The following is a 15,887-nucleotide window of genomic DNA, read 5'->3' on the forward strand; positions in this document are numbered from 1 at the left end:
TGGAAGGTATAACATGACCGGTATTCATATAGTTACTTTTCAGAGGGACTTTGGCTCCCCTCTCAGGCTCAAGGATGTGATGTTTGTACCAGGTCTAAAGAATAATCTAGTTTATGTAGCTTTATGTAGCTGTGTTGGAAGCCATGGATACGATGTGATATTTAGCAAAGGGAAGGATTTCCTGAGACACATTGCCACTGGAAAAGTGAAGAAAATCGGGGTTCGGGTGAAGAACCTCTACAAATTAAATGTGGAAGATTGTGCAACATGGAGCATAAAAGTAGAGAAGGTGCAGAGCTGAGATGTTGGTGTATTATGGCATATAAGACTTTGCCATTTACATCATGGTGCTTTGAATATCATGCATCATATTTCTACAGGCCTCTCCAAAGGAGCACTAGAGAAGCGGGATACATGAAAAGGGTGTACTTTGAGGAAGTACACAAAATCCACCTTTAATGATTAGGAAAATAGGGCGCATGCAGTCCTTGAAAGCATCCATTATGATGTTTATGGACCTTTCTCAATAGCCTCCACTGCCAAGCACATGTATTATGTTATACTTGTAGATGATTTCTCATGAAGGTGTTGGATTTACTTTATGCAAAAGAAAGACCACACATTCTCCAAATTTTTTGAATTTAAAACACTTGTTGAGAAAGAAACTAGGAAGAAAGTGAAGGATATTAGGAGCAATAACCGAGGTGAGTACTTGTCAAATGATTTAAAAAAAAAAATGTGCAAAGGAAGGCATTTGACGGTAGTTGACAACACCCCATAACCCACAACATAATGGGGTGTCTAAGAGTAAGAACAAAAGTACTATGGGGGTAGCATGAGTGATGTTACTTGATCAAAGCCTACCTCTACACTTGTGGGTTAAAGCATGCAACATAGCAGTCTATTTGCAGAATAGGAGTCCTCATAGGATTCTTGGCATGACTACACTAGAGGAATATTTTTCAGGGAAGAAACCAAATGTTTCACACTTCAAGATATTTGAATCATCAGTTAACTGTCATGTTTCCAAGGAATCAAGGAAAAAGCTAGAGCTAACAACATAGTTGGGCATATTTGTGGGGTACACAGACACACCTCACAACTATCGTGTGTACTTTCCATCTCTCAGGATGAAAATGGACATAAGAGATGTGAAATTTTATGACGAGAAGGAAAATGGGTGTTATCTTGAGAGGGAGCTTCAGTAGCAACCTAATTAGGAGCTTTTGGATCCAATGGAAGAACCTTAGGAAGTTGTAGAGAAACCACAAGTAGAGGAGCAAAGAGTGGAGACATCCACTCATGCAGAGACATTCATAGAAGGAAGGAAGCAAACCAGGGAAACTGACATATTATCGCAGGATGCTAGAGAGAATGTGGGATCACCCACATCACAACACAGGAAAAGGAGGTCACTAGATCAGTACACTAGCTACATGGCTCTGATGAGTGAGCTTGTAGAGACTGAGCCATCCTCATTTGAGGAAGTTGTAGAGAAACTGTATGGGTTGATGCTATGGTAGAGTAATATGATTCCATTGTCAGAAATAATGTTTGGGAAGTGGTGCCAAGACCAGTAGACAAATCAATGGTTGGTTCAATATGGCTTTACAAGGTAAAGCATGCAGCAGAAGGAAGCATAGAGAAACACAAGGCCAGATTTGTGGCCAAGGGGTTCTCTTAGGTTGAGGGAATTAACTATGAGGATACCTTTTCTCTAGTAGTAATGTACTCATCCATCAAGTAAATTCCAACAATATCAGAGAAAATTGGGTGGAAGATCCACTAGATCGATGTGAAGACAACATTCCTCAATGGAGTTATTGAGGAGGAGGTGTATATTGAGCAACCAAAGGGGCTTGAGACCTTTGACAGAGAGTCGCATGTGTGTAGACTCAAGTGAGCATTGTATGGAATCAAGAAAGAACCATGTGCTTGGTATGCTATGATCGATAAATATCTGACCAATTTGGGATTCACCGAAAGTGAAGCAGATGCAAACCTTTATCACATTGTGGTAGAAGGTAAATTATTGATTATTATTTTATATGTCAATCACTTGATCCTTACTAGTCATGAGCAATTGATCAGATCTTGCAAGGAGGACCTTACAAGAGAGTTCAAGATGAAGGACATGGGCCTCATGCACTACTTTCTTGGTTTGGAAGTATGGCAAGGAGATGGGGAACTGTTCTTCTCTTAGGGAAAGTATGCTAATGAGATGCTTCAGAGGTTCCACATGGATAGGTGCAAACCCATAAAGACTCCTCTAGCAGGAAACTGGAGGAAAGAGGATGCTACTTCAGGTGAAGTAGTGGAGGCTACCATTTATAAGAAGCTTGTGGGTTCACTTATGTATTTGGTGAATACACAACCAAACATTTATTATGTAGTTAACCAACTTAGTCAAGCAATGGTTAAGCCAACCAAACTGTATTGGAAGGTAGCAAAGCATGTGCTGAATACCTTAGAGGCACTACTTAGTTCAGTATTTGGTATAAACAAAAAGAGGGATTAAATATGCAAGGCTTCACAGATGTAGATTGGGGAGGGATTCCATCAGACATGAATAGTACTTTAGGAGTAATTTTCAAATTTGATTAGCAACAATTTCTTGGTACAGTAGGAAGCAGAGATCTATGGCACTCAACTCAACATAAGAAGAGTACATGGATGTAAGTCAAGCAACATGTGAGGCTATCTAGATGAGAAATATTCTTGCTGAGTTATTTGGTCAGAATATGGATCCTACTGTGATTTAATATAACAATCATAGTTGTATCAAAATCTATGAGAACCCAGTATTTTATGATTGGTCCAAGCATATCGACATTCGGTATCACCATCTACGAGATTGTGTACAGAGGCAGATTATGTTTTTGTAATACATTCCGACAGAGGAACACTATGTAACTATTTTGACAAAGGCTTTGTCAAGGGGAAAATTCAAGTTCCATAGAAGCAGGATTGGGGTATTTGATAATCCCTTTCTTGCTGAAAGGCAGTGTTGAAAATGCAGCAAGAAAATCTAGTTTTGACTTTGCCTTGGTCAAACTAGATTAAAATTTGAATTTATATTTTAATAGAATACTTGGAGGTAGTTAACTGAGGTAACATGGCTCTTGTCACTCAATTAACTCAATAAATTTGATTTGGAGACACTTGAGTTCAGTTCTACATGATTGATTGCTAATTTGTAGCAATCTATTTCAATTAATTTGAATTATTGTCAGTTTAACTAGTTCTAACTATCAGAAGAACTAGTAGAGGTCAAGTTGTGGATGTGTAACTTCAACCACACTTAGTGATCAACTAGTTAACTCATCAATCAACCCAAGATAATTGTTTCATGCATAGAATTCAAGTTACCCAGTTGAGATGGAGATTCCAAGGCAATGTATTATCAGTTGTAGCATATTCCCATGTGTATAGAAGGTGCATGCAGTCAAAGATTGACCTAAGGCTATTTCACAATTCCTTGGTGTTAAATTCCTAAAAAATAGGGGAAATTTCCCAAGGTGGCAACACAAGGAAATAGGAGCTTGGGAAGGCTTGAAATTGGTTAAGTGTTGGGCTAGGTTCAGCTAGTTAGGCAAACAGGTAAACTATACACTTGCAGGGTGTGCCCAAATTTGAGAAAGAATTTTATTTCTTCTCTATTCTATGATTAATGCAATATAGATAGTAAGGGGTTTTGAGCAGTTTATTTCCATAGATAAATCTCTATGCATGTGTTATGTTTCCTTTTGCATGTCTATGATTCTTGTTTTAGATGGTGAATTAACTTCCGCAGATGAGTAGAGTAGCTTCAAGTCTTGTGATTTAGAAAATTTCATGAGCAAGATTCAATCTACACATTAATTTATATAGTTTTACCTCCCCTACATGGGGTTGGGGAAGCACCCCCACACCCCCACATCCCCCACCCCCCCGCAAAAGAAAAAAAAGGGTGTTTTTCTGCGTCTAATTATGTTAGTTTTCAAAACACAAATTTTATTTTAGTAGTTTCCCAGAGCATGGTGGCTTTTCCCATGGTATTGTAGATCCAATAAAGGGAACTATGGATGTATTAAAATCTATGTTTAATGTATTGGGGTTTTATGAATGCTACAACATACACATATTGTATTGTAACATTGTAAAGAAATATATAGAAAAAATTTGCTAGTTTTCCCAGTTTTGAGTTTTCAAGATAAAATCTTTGTGTTAATTTGTGTGTTTACCATGGAATATTTTTTGTTTTACTAAGAAGATGTTTACCATGTTACAATTTCTTTAGTACTTCCTTCCATAAAAATCTCTTTATGAAATTTCTCTCTTGTAGTTGATATCACTAGATTATCTATCTCTAATCTCATCAGCATTTCATTAGTCATGATATTATCATGTTCATTTAAAAAAGTTTGATCTTCTAAAGGTAATTCAATTGTTTCAACAATTATCTTTGTCTTATCAAGAAATGTGTATCATGTTTCCTCTTTATTTTCTTGTTTCAAAAACTCCTCACTCATCATTACCATTGACTACTAATATTTTCTACTACACCTTCATCCTTTAATAGTTTCAATATGTGTTTGTCACCATAATTTTAAAAATTGTATGTGTTTCTCCTTCCATCATGAATTTTTTTTCTATCATATTACTAGGCTTGCCTTGCATAACATGACATACATCCATGGACATGATGTCATAATGTACTTCATCTTTGTAGCATCCAATCTAGAAATATACTACACATTGTTCGTTTAGAAATATTAGAAGTCCTTTCTATAGAGGTGACACTTTGTGTGGAGTAGGATGCAATGTTCTCTTTAGGTTTAACTTATTCACCATCTTTGTAGACACAAAATTGTCAATACTTCCACTATCAATAATAAATCTACAACATTTACCTTTTGACTTATAGGTGGTTAAAAATAATGCTTTTATTTATACAGGCTCTGTAATGTCCTTGCTAGATTTCAACATGGCTCTCTTCATTATTAGATATTATCCAACCTCTATTTCATTCTCATTCACAAAGGACTTCACACGTTCTATATTTATCTATGTAATGTGGATGTTTCATGTATTTTTGGAAGAGCTCTCTGGACATTCATTTTATTTATGGCCAATTGTATTACATGTGTAACATCTAACAACAAAATATATTCCCCTTCATATTTGATATATTCTTCTTCCTTTGAAGTATCCTCCTTTAAATTACTATTCTAGTTGATATGAGCTACTTCCTTCTTCTGTGTGGGCTAGAAATCTTCCTCGACTTCTTGTTTGTCCGCTACTTCCCAATGTTCTTTGCTCCTTTTCTCTCTGGATTTGTTTCCTTTCTAGTTTCTCTTCCACCTTGAGAGCTACCTGGTATGATTCTTCAATAGTTATTAGAGGGAAAATACTTAGGTAATATTAGATTTTATATTTTAAATCATTAATATATCTAGCTACCTTTTCAATGCCTTCTTCCACATGACCATCTCTTATACTAATCTTATAAAATTATATTGTATATTCTTTCACAAACATTGATTTTTTCTTGAATTTTTGCATTTTTATAAAGAGATTTAGTTGATAATATACTTTTATAAATATATCTTTTCATTTTTCCACCATTTGATCGCATCTAGTATTCTTCTTTTTTCCTTTGTTCCTTTTTTCTTCATGTATGTTGTCCCACCATAGTGAGGCATGTACCTTCTGTTGGCATTATGGCATAGGTTTAGCACTATGGCACAGGTGTTGTCCTTAATGGCAACTCACTCAAAGGGAAAATCACAGTTCAGGCTCTCAGAATGAAAGAAAATGAGGTATAGGCATGTTCATCTTATTAAAGTCGCGTATACACGCGGGTGTACCGATCAAAAGGCGCGTATACGTATGCATGCACTTTCATGCAAAGAAAAGCATGTACATGTGGGAAAAATTATGGTTGGTCCATGGTATTTAGTCCGACATATTTGAACCTATGGTTTTGGTCCTTGGTATTGCATTTAAAGTCCCTAGTATTAGTTCTCAATGGTTTTGGACCATGGTTTGAGTAAGGCCTAAGAATATAAAAAGGGAAGGAGATCATTTGGCAAGTGCATTGACTTATGTGTTGAATATCTTGAGAGGAGCAAGATCTGGAATACTGGTGATAGGTTGGTGAGTTACAGATGAATCTGAATCAAGGAGGAACATGAGCATTACACGATGGTTAAGATCTATTGATGGGTCGAGATCTCAAGGCTTGAATAGTGGTATCATTGTGTGATTTTGATCTATTATATTTGAAGCATGATTAGATATATAAATCTAATAATCTGGGTATAACTAATGTCTGATTAAGTAAAAGGATAAATTATCTTTTATAGATCTGTACGCAGGTTCGACGCAACAGAGGCGCGTATACACGTAGGTTAAGGAAGTGAAGACTGCGTATACGCTGGTTGGCTTTGGCATAGATGCGTATATACGCATGTTTCTATTGATGAAGTAGCGTACATCTCTTGAAACATGTTTTAGCTGCTTCTGTTTATTGCTGCAGTGTTCTAGGTTCAGAATTGGTGTCTGGTTACTGGTACTATTTTCTGGTTACAACATTCTGAAAAGTTATTGGTTGATTCAGTATTTGTACAAAGGAGATTGGTTGTTGCAGATCTACTTGATGTTTGATTGATATTCATGGATCCAGTCTGAAAATTTATGAAACGTGGTCCCTGGAAGAAAAGAGAAGGTTGAAGCCTTCTGTAGGTCAGCACCTACATACTAGTACCTTAGCTAGTACAAGAGCTAAGGGGGTTGTAGCTCCCTTCCAGGAGAAGCTGGAGAACGAGAGAAGGTTGTAGCCTTCTATAGGTTGAAGCCTACATACTGGTATAAGACTGCAGTAGTACAAAATCATTGTAAAAAGAAGTTTCTAATTGAAATAAGATAGAGGCATATTGCAATAGGTGGTTTTCACCCACATTGGGTTTCCACCTTATATCTTGTGTTCCTTTGTGTGACTGTCTGCTCTACTTTTCTGTTCCTACTTACTGTTATATGGTTCTGACACACAAATTAATGTTCAACATCTGAAGAATAAATTAAATTATAAGTTTAGAAGTTATACGCGAGTTTCATTAGTTAGAGTTGCGTATACATGCTGTTTTCATTCACTGAAGTAGCGTATACAAATCTTTGTATAAATTGAAAAAGAATCTGACTTAATAATACTGATTCACCCCCCCTCTCAATATTATTTTCAACAATTGGTATCAGAGCAGGTCCTTTAGAAGAAGCTTGATCGCTTGAAGGAAGATCTATCATCATGAGCAACTACGAAAGAGAAGCATCAATCAGGCCACTGATTTTCGATGGAAGCAACTTCGTCTATTGGAAGGTAAGAATCACTGCCTATCTTCAATCTCTTGGTACAAAAGTTTGGGATATTGTGGAAATAGGATACACTTTTCCATCAACAACTCCTACAGATACGGTTGGTAAGAAGCAGTATGAAACAAATGCAAAGGCAGTCAATACTCTATTAGGGAGCCTATCTCAATCAGAATTCGTCAAGGTTATGCAACTCAAAACCACAAAAGAAATATGGGATAAGATCATTCTGAGCTATGAAGGAGATGAATAGGTAAAACGAGCAAAACTACAAACTCTCATAATTCAATATGAAAATATTAGAATGTACAATGATGAAAGTGTGGCTAACTATTTCTTACGTATAGATGAGATTGTAAATTGTATGAAAAATTTGGGTGAAGAAATAAAAGAAGTCGTTCTGGTTGAAAAGGTTCTAAGATCTTTGTCTTCTAAGTTTGAATCAAAAGTTTCCGCCATAGAAGAAAAACAGAATCTACAGAGCCTTACCATGTCACAGCTTCACGGAATCCCAACCGCTTATGAAATGAGAAAAGAGGGACCATCATACAAGAGAGAAGCCACATTCAAAGCCTCGGGAAAAGGAGATTACAATGACTCAGGACATATGTCGGAAGAAGAGGAAGAGTCAAATTTTGTCAAAAACCTTCAACGGGGTTCTGGAAGATTCAGAGGTAAGCTCCCTTTCAAATGTTTTGCTTGTGGAAGAGTCGGTCACTATGCTGCCAAGTGTCCTCATAAAGATAAGCTTGACAAAGGTAAGGAACCAGTTAGATGGAACAGAAAACAGAATGTAAGTAAGAAGAGCTATTACACACATGAAAACAGTTATGGACTTTCAAATAGCAATGAAAATGAACAAGGTAATGATTATAGACTTTTGATGGATTTTGAAGATGATGATTTCTTGGATGCTATAAATGAAGAAACTCTTTATGAAGAAATTTCTAAACTCAAAATTTGCTTAGAGGAGAAGAACATGATTATAGATACTCTGACATCCCAACTTGCTGAAATGGAGAAACACAATGAAAAGTTAGAATGTGAAATTGTGGGACTTAGAAAGGACATTGAAAAAACGAAAGCTCTTAATCTTAGATTTGCTAAAGGATTTGAAACTTTAGATGAAATTATCAAATTATAACGTTCTCCTCTAATCAAGACAGGTCTTGGGTATACCAAAGAAACATCTCAATCACAAAAGCCATCTACCTCCAAAAGTTATCTTGAAGCTGTAAGGAGAAGTGAGCAGGTTGATAATCGACAGCAAAGGCCCAATGGAGATCACCAGGGAAATCAGGGACAATTTACCTCAAGAATGAACAAAGACTACCAGGTAAATCGAGGGAAATCTGCTTCAAGGATGAACAGAAGCTACAACCCACCACAGGTAAATCATGCTCAATTTACCTCAAGAATGGATGTCAATAGAAACTACAATCATTTTGTTGGTAGATTTGATAATAGCAGGAGTTTATTCAATGGCCAATGTTTCTCTTATCATAACTTTGGTCACAAAGCAGCTCAATGTGTTGCCTACAAGACAATCATGACTAGAGAAGCTCAAAAACAAAGGAGTATGACTGGGATCATGAAAAGGACCTACAATAACTTTTTTGCTCTTGAGAATGAAATAGAATGTTCTATTTGTAACAACTTTGGTCATGAAGATTCTGAATGCAGGAGTAGGTTTCGACAAATAACTCAGAAGGAGCAAGCTTCATTAAGTCCCAAAACATGGAAAAAGAAAGAACCGCTACCAAAAAGATGTGGGATAGCCTTATATGCGGAAGGACAGGAAAATCAATGGTACATCGACAATGGATGCTCAAAACATATGACAGGTGATAAAGATAAACTTCAGTCATATAGTGCCTTAGAAAAGGAAAAGAAGGTCTCATTTGGAAATGACACCCCTGCACTCATAAAAGGTAAAGGTTCTGTTCTTTTGAAAGAAAAGGTCAAGGCTAGAAATGTTATTTATGTTGATGGCTTAAAGCATAATTTATTAAGTGTTAGTCAAATGTGTGATCAAGGAAATGAATTAATATTTTGATCAAATGGAAGCATTGTTCGTGAGCTTGATATAGGAGAAACAATGATCAAAGGCATAAGAACTCCAAATAATTTATATATACTCAAGGGAGGACAACAACAATGCTATCTAAGCAAGAATGATGAACAATAGCTATGGCACAAAATATTGGGGAATCTAAGCTTCTCACAGATAAGGAAAGCATGCAAATATCAGGTGGTTCGTGATTTACCTGACATCAGAATTCCAGACAATACAATATGAAAATCATGTCAATTTGGTAAGAAAACCAGAACTAATTTCCCTAAGAAGGAAGGATCAGCTAGCAGGCCACTTGAACTTGTCCACACTGATGTATGTGGTCCATCTAGGAAAAGGTCACCTCAAGGAGAAGAATACTTTATATTGTTCATTGACGACTTTTCCAGGATGTGTTGGATAGGACTTATGAAGCATAAAGATGAAGCTTTCAAAAAGTTCAAATCATTCAAAGCCTTGGTGGAAAACGAATCAGATCGCAGAATCAAATGCCTCAGGTCCGATTTAGGAGGGGAATTTACCTCAAATGAGTTTTTTTATTTTTGTGAAGAACATGGAATAAGAAGGGAATTCTCTACTGCAAGGACTCCTCAACAAAATGGAGTAGTGGAAAGGATGAACAGAACGGTTCAACAAATGGCTCGTGCTATGCTTGATGAGTCTAGAACTCCCGCAACCTTCTGGGGTGAAGCCGCATTTGCTGCAGTTACTATTCTCAACAAGACAAACGTCCGGGTAAACAGCACTCAGACTCCTCACGAACTATGGTATGGTAAGACTCCCATGGTAAAATACTTCAAAATTTTTGGGAGCAAATGCTACATCAAGAAGACTGATGAAAATCTTGGCAAGTTTGAACCTAGAGCAGATGAAGGCATTCTCCTTGGTTACTCTCCCCACAACAAAGCATACAAGTGTTACAATAAAAGACTTGGAAAAATTGTTGAAAGTATTGATATAGTGGTTGATGAAGAAGGAAACACTCCTAGGTAGGTAAAATTTGAAGATTTCGAAGATGATGAGGACTATCCGTCAACATCAAACTAGATTCATGACAAAGAAGAAACCCATGAGGCACCAGAAGAACAAATAAGGATAGAAGAAAAGACTCCATCCAGGTACGTTCAGAAGAATTATCCAGAAAATCAAATTTTGGGGCAAAAGGAGGCAGTTGTACAAACAAGAAGAACCATTTCAGAAGCTTCAAGTTATCTAGCATTACTCTCCTCCACTGAACCACAAAATGTAAGAGAGGCATGCAAGGATGAATGCTGGGTCAAGGCCATGGAGGAAGAACTTGAGCGGATTGAAAAGAATAACACTTGGGAGTTGGTTCCTAGACCAAAAGATAAGAATGTCATAGGACCAAAATGGATATTCAAAAATAAGCTGAATGAAAATGGAGATGTGATTAGAAACAAGGTCAAACTTGTTTGCAAAGGGTATGCTCAACAAGAAGGGATAGACTTTGAAGAAACTTTTGCACCAGTTTCTAGACTTGAGGCCATAAGGATGCTCCTTGCCCTTTCTAGCTTTTAGAAGTTCAAAGTATTTCAAATGGATGTGAAGTCTGCTTTTCTAAATGGAGACTTGGATGAAGAAGTGTATATTGAGCAACCAGATGGGTTTATCCTTGGAAATGATCCAAAGCTTGTATGCAGACTCAAAAAGGCTCTATATGGCCTTAAACGGCTCCCAGGGCTTGGTATTATCGCTAAGTACCTCCATCAACAAGGTTTCACAAAATGTTCCACAAATAGCAATCTGTATATAAAAATTGACAATGATAAGTTGCTAATTCTTGTTGTGTATGTTGATGATATCATCTTTGGTAGCAATGAAGAAGACATGAGTCAAAATTTGCCTTGCTGATGCAAAAAGCGTTTGAAATGTCTATGCTTGGTGAGCTCACATATTTTCTTGGTTTAAAAGTCCAACAAAACAAAGACGACATTTTTCTATCACAAACCAAGTATCTTAAGCAGATCTTGAAGAAATATGGGATGGAGGATTCGAAACCAGTATGTACCCCTATGGTAATAGGACGTAGCCTCAGTGCAAATGATGAATCAGCAGCAGTGAATCAACCAACCTATAGATCCATGATTGGTAGTCTGCTCTATCTAACAGGTACCTGACCAGATATTATGCATGCAGTGGGAATAGTTGGAAGGTTTCAGGCAAATCCAAAGGAAACACATCTTTAGGCAGTTAAGAGAATTTTTAAGTATCTTCAAGGAACTCAAAACTATGGCTTATGGTATCCTAGAAGTACAGATCTCACACTTCATGCATATACAGATGCAGATTGGGCAGGAAGTGTGGATGACAGAAAAAGCACTAGTGGTGGTGCATTCTTCATGGTTCCTAGGTTAGTATCTTGGTTCAGCAAGAAACAGAGTTCAATTGCATTATCTACAGCTGAAGTAGAATATGTAGTTGCTGCATCTTGCTGCACATAACTCCTTTGGATGATGCAGACATTACAGGACATGCAAATCACTTGTACTCCATCTATCCCCATTCTATGTGATAATACAAGTGCAATCAGCATTTCAAAAAATCTAGTCATGCATTCAAAGACCAAGCACATACCTATCAAATATCATTTTCTCCGAGAACAAGTGCTTGAACAAAAGGTCAAGTTGGAGTATGTTCCCTCTAAGGAACAAGTTACTGATATCCTCACCAAACCACTGCCTAGAGAGACATTTGAATACCTCAGACAGAAGCTGGGAGTAGTTGATGCATCATCTTTCTATTGAATCTTGTCTATTTCAGAGAAAAGTGGTTGTATGTGAGTTGAATGAGGAGGATCTGCATACATACGCAGGTTTATTAAGGTACAGTAGCGTATATGTTGGTTTGAAGAAAAGCAGTGGGGACAGGCTCAGGATGAAAAGAGTCTGATATGGGTCTGACAGAGACCATCTGGCACAGGTTCAGGGGGAGCATATATTCTTCTAATAATGCATTGTTGGCATTATCTTAGAAGATCTTGGTTCAAACTTGTTGGGTGTGGAGCCTGATTATCTTCTATATTCAAAGGTATCGCCACATAGGACCCAGTTCGAAATGGGGGCGACAACGCCGCCCGTAAAATATTCGCTGCAGGGGGGGTCCAGGGGGGGGCGGCTGCGACCTTTGGGAGCCCCCCCCTGGCGGGGGGTTTCGGGGGCAGCGCCCCCGAAGCTAAAAATAGCTATAAAATTGCCTTGTAAAAGTATAGTAATTTCTAGTCAATCTGGGCCGTTCATTAGGTGGATGATCTGACGATAGAACTTATGTTTAGTTTAGGGTTTTTTGCCCTAGAAGGCAACCCCTCTCTTTGTATGAGGGTATTGTATTTGAGGCTGTGTGATAGATGTGTATTGTGTGAGCAAGAAACAGAGAGGTGAGATTGTGAGAGAAAACAGAGGATATTACAGCGGATTTGCTGTAGGTTGTGTCTCTTCATTTTGCTGGATAATAGAAAGGAAGGACTGGCTGTTCGGGGTGGACGTAGCCCAAACTGGGTGAACCACGTATATCTGTGTCTCTCTTGTTTTGTGCGTTTTTCTGTGTTTATATTTCTGCGATATTTTATGTATTCCATTGCTCCGTAATATATAATTTTCTAACAACTGGTATAAGAGCCGAAGATCTATTTGGCTAATAAACTCGCAGGAAAGAAGGGTTCCTGGTTTGAGTGGGAGCAATGGTGGAAGATGGTAAGTTTAGGGTCGATAAATTTAACGGCCAAAACTTCTCGCTGTGGAAGATGCAGATGGAAGATTATCTGTATCAGAAAGATCTATACCTACCATTGGGCGGAAAAACAACGATGCCGACGGGTATGAAAGATGAAGAATGGAACCTTCTCGATAGAAAGGCACTCGGAACAATACGGTTGTGCCTTGCTGCGTCAGTCGCCTTCAACATTTCGAAGGAAACCACGACAGAGGGTTTGATGCAGACGTTGTCGAAACTATATGAAAAACCCTCAGCCTCAAACAAGGTATTTCTTATGAAACGGTTATTTAATATGAATATGTCGGAAGGTGGATCTGTTGCAAACCATTTAAATGATTTTAATACAGTTACAAGTCAGTTAAGTTCTGTAGGGGTAAACTTTGATGATGAAGTTAGAGCTCTGTTATTCTTGTGCTCATTACCAAAAAGTTGGAATGGTTTGGTAATGGCCATTAGTAACTCTGTTTTTGGATCTAGTACTTTAAAGTTTGATGATGTTGTCGGTGCTATCCTTAGCGAGGAAATGCAACGGAAAAGCTCCGGTGAGACATCGGGAAATGCTTTGAGTGCAGAGTCTAGAGGAAGAAAAATGGAAAGAGGAAAGAGCTCAGGATATCACAGTAAATCAAGGAAAGGCAGATCCAAGTCCAGATCAGGGATAGTGTGCTGGAAATGTGGAAAGAAAGGACACCTAAAGAAAGTCTGTAGATCTCGGAAGGGAAAAGAAGGAGATGCACAACAAGAAAACAATCATGAAGAAAATGTGACAGGTGAGGTGTTACAAGATGCTTTGATTATTTCTTTCGAAAATATTACTGATTCCTGGGTGGTAGATTCAGGGGCTTCATTCCATGCCACACCTGATAAGAAATACTTTCATGACTATGTTCAAGGAGATTTTGGACAAGTTCATCTGGGTGATGATAAACCCTGTAAAATCATTGGAATGGGTAAGGTTCTTGTAAAACAGCAGAATGGAAACCAATGGCTATTAAAGGAGGTAAGGCATGTTCCAGATCTAAAGAAAAATCTGATTTCAACAGGGCAGTTAGGCGGTGAAGGTTGTGTGACAACTTTCACAGATAAAGCTTGGAAGGTCACCAAAGGAGCCCTGGTAATAGCAAAAGGCGAAAAGGTTGGTACATTGTATTTATGCAATGGTATTTCTAACTCTGTTAATGCTTTAACTTCCAAAGGAGCAGATGCAGCATTATGGCATCATAGGCTCGGACACATGAGTGAAAAGGGGATGAAGATTCTTCACTCAAGGAATTTGTTGCCGGGTTTGAAGAATGTTGATTTGGACTTCTGTGAGAATTGCATTTATGGAAAACAGAAGAGAGTCAGATTTCTCAGATTTGGGAAAGAAAAGAAGAATGAAAAATTAGAGCTTGTGCATACAGATGTATGGGGACCTGCTCAGGTATCATCTCTCGTTGGCTCTCGTTATTATGTTACTTTTATTGATGATGCAACTAGAAAAACTTAGATTTATTGTATTAAGAATAAATCTGATGTATTTGATACTTTCAAGAAATGGAAAGCTTTGGTTGAGATTGAGACAGGAAAGAAATTGAAGTGTCTTAGATCAGATAATGGAGGTGAATATTGCAGCAAAGAGTTTGATAGGTACTGTTCAGAGCATGGAATTCGCAGAGAGAAGACAGTTCCAAGAACACCACAAGAAAATGGTGTGTCAGAAAGGATGAACAGAACAATCATGGAGCGTGCAAGGTGCATGAGATTGCATACAGGATTGCCTTTATAGTTTTGGGCAGATGCTGTAGATACTACTATTTATCTAATAAACAGAGGGCCTTCAAGTTCCTTGGATGGTGGTGTTCCAGAGGAAGCATGGACAGGTAAAAAGGTAAACTACTCCATTTTAAAGCCTTTTGGTTGTGAGGCCTTTGTCCATATTGATAAAGAAAATAGAACAAAGGTTGAAGCGAAGTCAAAGAAATGTACCTTTATTGGATATGGTGTTAATGATTTTGGTTATCGCTTATATGATTACGAAAATCACAAAATCATTAGGAGCAGAGATGTAATATTCAATGAAAAGGTCTTGTATAAGAATCAGTTGCAGGAAAAGAAACAGGAAAAGGAAAACAAGGAATACGCAGTTCTTGATGAAATCACTGAAAAAGAAAAGGTGCCTGAAAATAATAATAATCAACAACCACAACAACAGCAACCACCACAACAACAACAGGCATCCCAAACACCTTAAAGTGGTGTTAGAAGATCTACCAGGATAAGTAGACCCCCTGAACGATACTCTCCTTCATTATATTATTTATTGTTGACTGATTCCGGTGAACCCGAATGTTATGAAGAAGCAATGCAGGTTGAAAGCAGGAAGAAGTGGGAGGTAGCCATGGAAGAAGAGATGGACTCCTTAATGCATAACCAGACTTGGGATTTAGTCAGGTTGCCTATAGGAAAAACTACATTGAAGAATAAATGGGTTTACAGGCTGAAGGAAGAAGATGGAGGAAAACAGAGGTATAAAGCTAGACTTGTGGTAAAGGGGTTTGCACAGAAGAAAGGTATTGATTTTGATGAAATATTTTCTCCTGTTGTTAAAATGACTTCAATCAGAACCATTTTAAGTCTTGTAGCAGCTGAAGATTTGCATCTTGTGCAGTTAGATGTAAAGACAACCTTTCTCCATGGGGATTTGGAGGAAGAGATATATATGCAATAGCCACAAGGATATGAGGTGAAA

This window comes from Pinus tabuliformis, chromosome 9 (genome assembly GCF_031772625.1).
Source record: "Pinus tabuliformis cultivar Carrire ecotype Pingquan chromosome 9, CPIR1, whole genome shotgun sequence".
NCBI classification, from domain to species: Eukaryota; Viridiplantae; Streptophyta; class Pinopsida; order Pinales; family Pinaceae; genus Pinus; species Pinus tabuliformis.